Genomic DNA, 10,352 nt, shown 5'->3' with positions numbered 1-10,352 from the left:
TTTCACATTTCACCTTGCTACTTTTGCCTTTCTCTTGTACCTCATAGCATGTACACTTATGCACTACATGATTGGTGTCAAATCCTCAACTATCACTACAATGATCCCCATGCCAAGAAATACGGGTCCCAAAATTAAAGTTCATTTAATTAAAAATCTTCATGAAGTCTAATCAAATCATTAAGTTCATTTCTCATTTTGGTGACATAGGAATTCTTATCTAGAGAATTCAACCATACCTCCTAAAACATGGGATTAAGAGGCAACTTGCTTCAAGCTATACACCTTAGTAAAATGGGGTAGCAAGGAGAAAGAATAGGACTCTAATCAAGGCATACAGATGCATGCTAAAGGATGAGTAGCTTTCCAACTACTATTGGATTGAAGTAGTTAATATTGCTTGCTACTTGATGAATTGGTCATCCACTAAAGTCTTACAAGGTATTACACCATATGAATCCTTCTATGGATCCAAGCCTTAGGTATCTCCTTTTAGAGTATTTGGATGTTAGTTTTTTCTCATATTCCTAACGAGAAAAGGAAGGAAGTTTATAAAACACTAGAAAATCTATGTTTCTTGGATCTAGTATTGTGAGTAAAGCTTACAAACTTTATGCTCCAATTAAAAAGAAAACTTTTATATCAAGGGATATCACCTTTGATGAAAATGCAAGGTGAAAATTAGCTCAATCCTCAAATTCAGACGCATGATTTTCTACCCCTCTCAAATTACATGTATCAATAGTTATGGAAGGAGACATTGTAGAAGAGTTGGAGAAAGAATATGAAGATCAAAGTAGCCTTAAAAAGGCACAAGGAATATAAGGACATCCCAAAGATTAATATAGAGATTTTGAGCAATGTAATCTTGCCCTTCTCACCTTAATCTTACAACATGATGAACCTACAATGTACAAGGATGCATGTGGTAAAAAGGAATGGAAGGATGCTATGGATGAAGAAATGTCTATATTATGTAGGAATGATAGTGGGGATTTATATCAACTCTCACCCAACAAGAAAGCCATAGGATGTAAATAGATATACAAGATTAAAGCTTGGCTATTTGGCAAAGGATTTGCCCTAGAATATGGTACTGATGATGAGACTTATGCTCCTCTAGTCAAGATGAGATCCATCAAGTTATTTCTCTCTTTGGCTTCTCTTCACAAATGGAAGTTATGAAAAATGGGTGTAAACAATATTGCTCTTGATGGGTAACAACAAGCTCCAAGAGCTTGGTATGGAAGAATAGATGATCATCTCAAATGCCAAGGATCTCAAAATAATAATGTTGACCATACACTCTATTACAAGATTAAAGAGAATGATGTTGTACTTGTTTTGCTTTATGTGGATGGTGTGATTTTAATAGAAATCAATGATACTTTGGTGGAGGACATAAAATCCAAAATCTTCCATGAGTTTAAATGAAAGACCTTGGATACTTGCATTGTATCTTAGGCATTGAAATTTGTAGGATAAAGTTAGGTGACATTTTCATTTTTGAATAGAATTATCTTCAATCCATCCTTAAAAGATATTGCTAGCTCCAAAGCCATTTCTACACGCATGGAATCAACCCTCAAGCTAACTAAGGATGAAAATAGTGTTTCTTGTGTGGCTACAACATATAGGCAGCTCATTGGATCCCTTATTTATTTGACGATCATAAAATTTAATATTTGTAATACAGTTAATTCATTTGCTCATTTTATGTAGAGTCCAAGAATGTCTTATTGGGTGGTAGCCAAAGGGGTACTAAGATACTTAAAAGTTACTTAGCATTCGAGTACCTTGTATGCACGTGATAAGATGAATCTACATGGATTTAGTGACTCTAATTATATAGTTTATTTGATTGATAGAAAAAGCATTAGTGGTAATGATTTCTTTCTTAAAAGCAAAGCAATCTCTTAGTGCTCTTAGCAGTAGAATATAGTTAGTCTCTCATATATAGAGATTAAAAATGAAGCCTTAACTATGTCATCTTGTGAAGCTATGCCAGTACGAACTTAGGCTCTATGGATCCTTTGATCCTATTGTGATCTTTTGTGATACCATATAAGTTGAATCTCTAGTAAAAAATCTAGGCATACATCAAAGGACCAAGCATATTATCACAACTAAATATCTAGCAAAGAATTCAATCATGCAACAAGAAAGAATCATGTCATCAAAGGACCAAGCATATTGAAGTGAGAGAGCACTTTATCAAAGACAAAGTGCATAATGGTTAGATAATATCACATCACCACAATATCAAGGTGAGTGTTGCTAACAATTTTATTGAAGTTCCTATCTTACTACTATTTGGGTTCTACAGATCCTTTCATCCTTCTACTATATTTTGTGATAGCATCTTAGTTTACTAAATAATACGATCATGCATCAAAGGACCAAGCATATTATCACAATTGAATATCTAGAAAAGAATTTGGTCTTGTATCAATAAAGAATCTTGTCATCAAAGGACCAAGCATATTGAAGTAATAGAGCACTTTATTAGAGACAAAGTGCATAATGGTGATATACTATCACATCACTACAATACCAAAGAGAATGTTGCTAACAATTTTACTAAAGTTCATTTGATCCTACTACCATCTACATTCTATGGATCCTTTAGTCCTATTGCTGTCTTTTGTTATAACATCTTACTTGAATTTGAAGTAAAGGATCCAGTCATGCATCAAATGACCAAGCATATTATCACAACTGAAAAGAAGTAAAGGATCCAGTCATGCATCTTACTTGAATTTGAAGTAAAGGATCCAGTCATGCATCAAATGACCAAGCATATTATCACAACTGAAAAGAATCTTGTTGTGCATCACAAAGAATCTTGTCATCAAAGGACCAACCATATTGAAGTGAGAGAGCAATTTATTAGAGACAAAGTTCATAATGGCTATATAATATCACACTGTTACAAGGTTATGAATTGCATGGTGGGGGGACTTGCTTGTGCTATTACACTGAAGAGATACACAATATACAAAGAGGAAGCTCCCTCATGAACACAAGAAGAGAGCTAGGGGCCCAAATTTTTCCTTGCTGGTTTTTCTTCTGTTTTCCTCGCACAACATAATGTACACAAAGTATAGATAATATACAACAGAAAAGAAAGTGGCTACTACTAAGTCAAACAATGCATAATTGATTGCACTATAACTTCTATTAGTTGTAGGCAGGTTTAACTAACCAAATAGAATAAGTGATAAGTTAGTGTCGTGTGAGGAATATAATGATCATTGACATGCTAAGTGTAGATGTGTATCTAACCAAATGGTTCATCTTCAATATCTGTACATGTTGAGGTTGCCATCTCAACACTCTACCTCAAGCTCAATTACATTTTTTCAACTCCAAGTATGCTTCAAAAATTTTGAAGATTCTATGCAACCAATGCCTTTGTGAAAATGTCAGCTAATATTGTGTGTTGACATATATGATGTTGATCTAATCTTGTGTGCTGACATATATGATGTTGATCTCTCCTACACTACCTTCTCTCTTACAAAGTGGTAATGCATCTCAATGTGTTTTGTCCCAGCATGGAACACTACATTCCTAGCCAACTGTATACTACTTATGTTGTCATAATGAATGATAATAGGACCATCTCCATGCATCCTTCATAACAATAGTTGAATGTATATGGCTATGTAGATTGCCAGTTGATCTATAGGTCTTATTGGAGGGTCCTATATCTAGAGTGCTATTGTAGTAGCATGAAGTCTTGTGTTTCATACTCATACAAAACACATTGAGATTCACTATTGCTACCTTAGGGAGAGATCAACTTGATGTATGTTCCCACATAAGAAAATGTTGCAAACATTTTCACTAATGTTTTACCATGTGAGAAGTTTGAGGCTTTCCATAAGTCCTTAACATTATTACCCTTTGGTGATTGATGATCCTTGTACTTCATCACATTGGCACTTCAAGGGGATGTTAGAAATTTGCTAATTTTGAGCAGTATCCAATGTAATTTTGTTGTGTGGGCACATGTTAAAGTGTCAAAGTGTAGTGTGTCTTAAGACTTTAAATGTAGTGACATTAGACTCCAAGGTTAAATTAACCAAACTCTAGTTTGTAGATGGATTTGTGGTTAGGTCAACCTTAGACCTTAGTTTTAATGTGTACTTTCCTTGTGTCGTGCAATCTTGAGCTAATATACTCTCTTCAGCTTACATTGTTTATTTATTGCTCATTTCTCTCTCCTCCATAGCCAAACACAAACATGTTACTAGGTAGTGTGATTGGGTTGTTGATGTGGATGACAATGGGAGAATTGGTAGGAATTTTCATTTCTATTGGAAACCTATAAAGATAAAAAGCCTTCATGATAGTGTTAAGTAAATATCTATCCTTGGCCTCAACTCTAGAAGTTGTCCCAATTCCTACCAATACAATGGAACAAGTATCTACCATAAAATGAATATGTAAAGGAACATAAACTCATGAGTAACAACTAGGATAGAAATAGAGAAAGTCACAAATGATTTAGCTTCTAACAAAGGTGAAGGTATTTCTTCCAATGCTTCTCCTTGAGATAGGTTCCATTCTCACAGTTTGGGCATTTGAACTTCCCCTCTAAATCTATGGCAAAAACCAAGGAAGACATTGAGTGCTTGATCAATTTCTTCTTATTCTTAGCCTTCCTATCCTTCTTGTGGTCCCCTCTTGAATTTATAGTTAAGGATTTAGTAAAGTTGGATCCATTGGCACCAATCTCGTTGAGTTGCTCTTTGCACTCCAAAACAAGCAACGCTAACTCTTCCCATAGAAGATTCTCCTAAAACCTTGAGGTAAGAAAATTGTTATAGAAGACATACTTTGAAGATGACAATTGAGTAAGTAGAATCATTGTCATGTCCTTGAATGTGATTGTCCTATCAAGGGATGCAAATTCGTTCTACATATCCTCCATCTTGTTGATGCGATTGTACATAAAAGTAAAAGTATCAATAGAAAACATCTAGAATTTCTTCTCCAAGGTGATATAGTGGAGAGAGGTCTTTCTTATAATGGGTAGATGTAAGAGATCTTCATCCACACCTTTGCTATGGTCCAAAATTTGCACACATACAATAGGACAGAGTCTTATTGAATCATGTAGAGAAAGGATTGAACTCTAGAGTTAAGTCAATGTCCTAGGGTTTCTTGGTCCATTCATCTCTACCTCTCATCATGTTGACTACCAATTGAGAGATATAGAGAAAGTAAGAGCGTGGAGGAAAGGAAGAGAGAAGAAGTGCAAGAGCTGGAGGAAGCCTCCATCTTGTGTGCCCTCATATACTCCTGAGAAATCCTCTTCTACAAGTACTCAATTTCCTCACAAGATCATAGATCCCCTTACCATTTTTATTGGACCTTGTGACCCCCACAATCCTATAATCCCCCTAACTCCCAAATAAGATCTATTTCCTTATATTAGGGAGAACATATAGTATGAAGACATGCCCCTAATCTCAAGACTATCAAATAACGTATAGAGTGGGACATGCTAGAAGAGCAAGAGGTATTACAACTTTTGTAGTTTGCAAGAAACAATGGACCCAAAGTGTAGAAGTACGGGAGCTGGTCAAGAGATTGCACTACAAATGATGTCACTCCAAACCAAATCCAGTATCCTTATATCGTTATTTCCTTACGGTTTAAATTGAATAGCCATTGAGTTAAACTGAAGTAGAGGATGTGCAATACACCCCCCAAGTTTGGACACCTTGTGGTGCATTGTGACTCAATGGGTGGATTTTTTGATATCCTACAAGGGCATCCATGAGGAACTACTCCTCTATGAGGGTGTTGGATCTTGGTTGTTGTGCATTAACCACTATGGTGGGTTAAGGAAACTTACATTGTTAGGAAGTATGGAAAAAGTAACAAGCATTGAGAAATGTGCGGAAATATTAGATTGTAATTAATGAATATCCTTTTTCCTTTCCTTGCACTAAAATTTTATATCCTAGCTTAAATAAAAGCTATATGGAGATGTAAGTCAAATCTAAGTTTCACTTGTTGCAGATATATATATATATATATATATATATATATATATATATATATATATATATATATGTATGTATGTATGTATGTATGTATGTATGTATGTATGTATGTATGTATGTATGTATGTATGTATGTATGTATGTATGTATGTATGTATGTATGTATGTATGTGTATATGTATATGTATATGTATATGTATATGTATATGTATATTCAATGATAAAAATTTGAAGCCTAAGAAGGAAACCTTTACCCTTGCACTACTAGAGCTCCTACTCTGGGAAGGAACATTTTGATTAGATAGGAAATTGATACAACTATAGACCCCATGCTATTTTGCCAAAGACCTAGTCTACTTAATACTCTAAGAAATTAAGATCAAGACATTAGGGCCTAGAGGAAAGAAGGGATTCTTGTCTCTCTTTCCATCCACTTGAGAAAGTACAGTACATAACCTTACAAGAATGTAAATTAATTTGTTTTGGGAGAAGGTGCTATGATCCAAACAATCATAGACAAAGGGATTCAATGTAAATCCAATTGATTGGACTAGGGAAATAAACTTCGTGAAACATCATGGAATTGTATGGCCTTAGAGCTATCTACCTTGGATATAATTAAAAAATTGACATTTGCTTCCAACGGTTAGGATAGCCTATTCTAGCTCAAATTCATGACTAAGTGGAACTTGATATTGGGAGATCACTACGTAGGTTAAGTTCCAATCATTCGGATTTACACCCAAAAAGTTGTTTGATGCATTAGCAAGAACTTTTTTGCTTGAATTATATTAGTCTAGAAATTGTAATTAAAAAGGATATGATAAATGTAGAGATGTACTATGCCTCCCCAAGGGTAACTATAGGAGCCCTTCACCAAGAGGCTATATTTGCTACTTTAGATGATAGCACCAGCTCCATGAGTGAGAGGTCTCTCCATAGGGAACATAGTTAGCTAGGAGATGGAAAGGGTACCAATGGGGCTCTAAGGTTAAATCTTTTGAGTATTAAAGACTAGTATAACCCCTTGCAAGCCCAAGATAGCTTCTTGTAAAGCCCTAATGCTAGGTAAGGGCACAAATTTGGTAATAATTCCTTCGAACAAGTCCTAATTTGGACATATATATTGATATAAATAAAGCAATATTGCTCAATTGAAATAAATAATTATTTTGTTAAAATATTATTTTCAACATGTCTTTATTTCCATGCTAAGATTACGTGAATGAACCTTGTGCTAACAATATTAATTAAGGAAGCTGTTTTTGTATGTTACATTAATTGTGCAAGGTAGTTAGGTAATTAAGAACCTCCATTCTAAATGGGTTGCAAGAGGGCCATTCCTCAATTGATCCATCCTATGAAAGGGTGGTTTGGGTAAGTCGAGAGGTTTTCCACAAACGTTAGGTCAACAAACTAGAAATAATTCACATGCGACCATCCCAGGTGATTAATTTTAGAAAAAACCTTGTATCATTTTAGGGGACTGGAGTGAGACTTTGCCTTTTAGGCAACATGGTTGATGCATTAACTCCCCCTCATTTCTCACTCTCTTTGAACCAAGTGTGACACTAGTCTGATTATGTTTGTGATGAGTTGCTTAAGCAACAATCACCTAGAATAAACACTAGGCAAATAGTTAAGTGACCATAGTACTGTTTTAGGGACGTTAAATTTGGATCGATCCTCATGGGAATTGGACAAATGTTCCTTTGCGAGGTAGAATCAAGCAATCTTAGGTAACAAAGTCTATGGCATTCGTAGGGAGTTTTGGATAACATTGCCTACATTGAGGACTATTAAGTCATGCTATTGAGAGGGGACATTTGGCAGGCATGTTAGAGTGAGCTTGGTTCATCTATCTACCACTACTATGACATAGTCATATCCATAAGAGCAACAAACATCAAGTGTCCTCATGCATTATTAAGAGGAAATAGGTATGATCAATAGATATTGCAAGTCCAAAAATCTACTATCAGATGAGACGATCTAAAGAAATGATTGAGGCTTGAGCATCCATTTTTTCAAGTGTCAAATTCTAAGAGAGGAACAATAGTGGTAGAAGTTGAAGATATACCAAGGTGTATTCATGCTAAAATTATGGGACAAATATATCATATTGCAGTCACTATTCTCAAGTTTTAAGCTTTGGTTTGAAGTCTAGAATTAATGTTGATAGGGGAAAAGAGTCCTTAGCTAGTTCTCAGAGACAAGTTTAGTAATTGAACAATGGTAGTAGGTTTAAAGGCTAGTTATGTATCTCAAAAGTAGGGAGCTTGCAGAATCAATATTAAAATGTCAATGAAGTTGGGACTTTGAATTGAAAAAAGTAGTAGGTGAAAATTGCAAATTAAAACTTGTTCTTGAATCAAGAAGGTTTTTATGGGTGATGTACATTCATTATGACCAAGGGTAGAGATTTGGTTGAATGACTATATACTTAGTAAAGAAAAAGTTGTTTCTAAGTTTGCATGTGAGAATGCATAAAGCAGCGAAAGGGATCAAGGTCTCTAACACCCTTTTGGACACTACTAGGTTAAGTGGCAGTGAAGAGACCTATAAGATAATGAGATAAACTACTTCTTCCCAGTAAAATGGATATGGTTGAACATAGGATATCATAAAGTAGCATGCTTTTAAGCTGAAAGAACCATTCACCACTATAGAAGCATTGAAAATAACTAGCTAAGAGAAGACATTCAAAGAAGCATCATAGTCTTAGGGGTCACATGAGGTGTGGTTAAAACTCCCTAAACTTGAAAACCAATCCATAAACATGGAGACTGTATTGTTGATAAAGCTCCTTGATTACGATGAGAAAAATGAAGCATCAAAATATAATCAAACACAACTTCTTAAAACATGTTCCTACTTGACTTGTTTTTAACTCATAATCAACTTGCAGAGAATCAAATTTCTAGACAAAATATGTTTAGCAAATAGAAGCACCAAAATATCCTCACATCTTTGTATTAGAGAGGAGAAGCATTAACATATGCAACCAAATTTCTAGAAGAGTCTTAGTTCCATATAGTGAAGGGCTTAGGGATAGATTGATAAATTCACACCAACTTTTTGAAAGAAAGATGGCATATCCATTTAGTCAATTGTAGCCTATCTTCTTGAATTCTCCCATACAATTCTAAAGAATGCACTAATGCAATACACTCGGGTGAATGGAACTCCATTGGCATTGAATACACTCCATCACTCTTTGACCTATTTAATATTGACTTATTGTCTTTTGAGAAGTTGATCAAGGACACATGGGCATTGTGATGGCAATGGTACTATTGTGCTATCTCTTCATGATGTTTGGCAGACTTCAAGCTTGCATTCATAGGCACCTACTAATGAAAAATTGATAAACACTGAAAACATACATGGAAAAGAACCATTAGACTTATAATTGTGAAAAGCCTATTGTGACCATAGAAAAGGTCACATACTTACTTACTCAACAAAGAAGTCTACAACCAAATCCATGTTACCCAACGAGAAGATAGCCCATCTTATGGATGGCAAGGCTCATCTTTGCTTACAAGAGTGTGCAAAGACTGGCTTTAAGATAAAGGCATTTGTTAAAATTCACAAGGCTAGAGAAGGGGGGGAGCAATACTTGATTCCAACAAGAAGAGCTCTCCCAAAGATATGGAGCAGACCAAAGGTCTACATCGTGTATGTGTTGCCTAGGCCCTACACTTTGCATTTCCTTAAATATTCTTGATTCCCACATATTCTATATTTAACATGAACCATTCTATTACCTTCAAAGGTGTTAAATCTACTCGCATTAATGCTTTTTCTCTTATTTATATGGCATTCTCATGTGTTGCTAGTTTCCATGCCTTCAATTTGCATCACTAAGATATTTAATCATTATGACAATGATGCCCTCAAGATAGAGGATCCATGTGTACCTTGACATTAGTGGACCAAAATCCAAAGCTATTAACTCATGATTTGACTAAGCACATGGATGCTATCATACTAAGTGATGATTTCTACATTGATTCAACTACTTAAAAGTAAGTGGGATATGGCTTTTCCAATTGGGCTCTTGATATAGTTGATGAAAAGCCACTAAAATGCAATATCTTAGGTAGTAGAGGAACTTTGATTGAGATTTTTCTATACCTTTTTCTTGATCACTGCCAAAATATGAGCTACCATCTTGTTGGAAACACTAAACTTCAGCATTTCCTATACTAGCAAAGAGAAGGGAGATGATGATACAAAGGTATGATAGATTCAAATTAGAGGGGCAATCAAGTTAATAAGACATTCATGTCTAGACATAACATCCATCTTGATTCTAGCACATTATCT

This window comes from Lygodium microphyllum, chromosome 11 (genome assembly GCF_053477565.2).
Source record: "Lygodium microphyllum isolate KBCC chromosome 11, Lygodium_microphyllum_v1.1.10, whole genome shotgun sequence".
Classification (NCBI taxonomy): domain Eukaryota; kingdom Viridiplantae; phylum Streptophyta; class Polypodiopsida; order Schizaeales; family Lygodiaceae; genus Lygodium; species Lygodium microphyllum.
Note: the sequence above shows the minus strand (reverse complement) of the source record.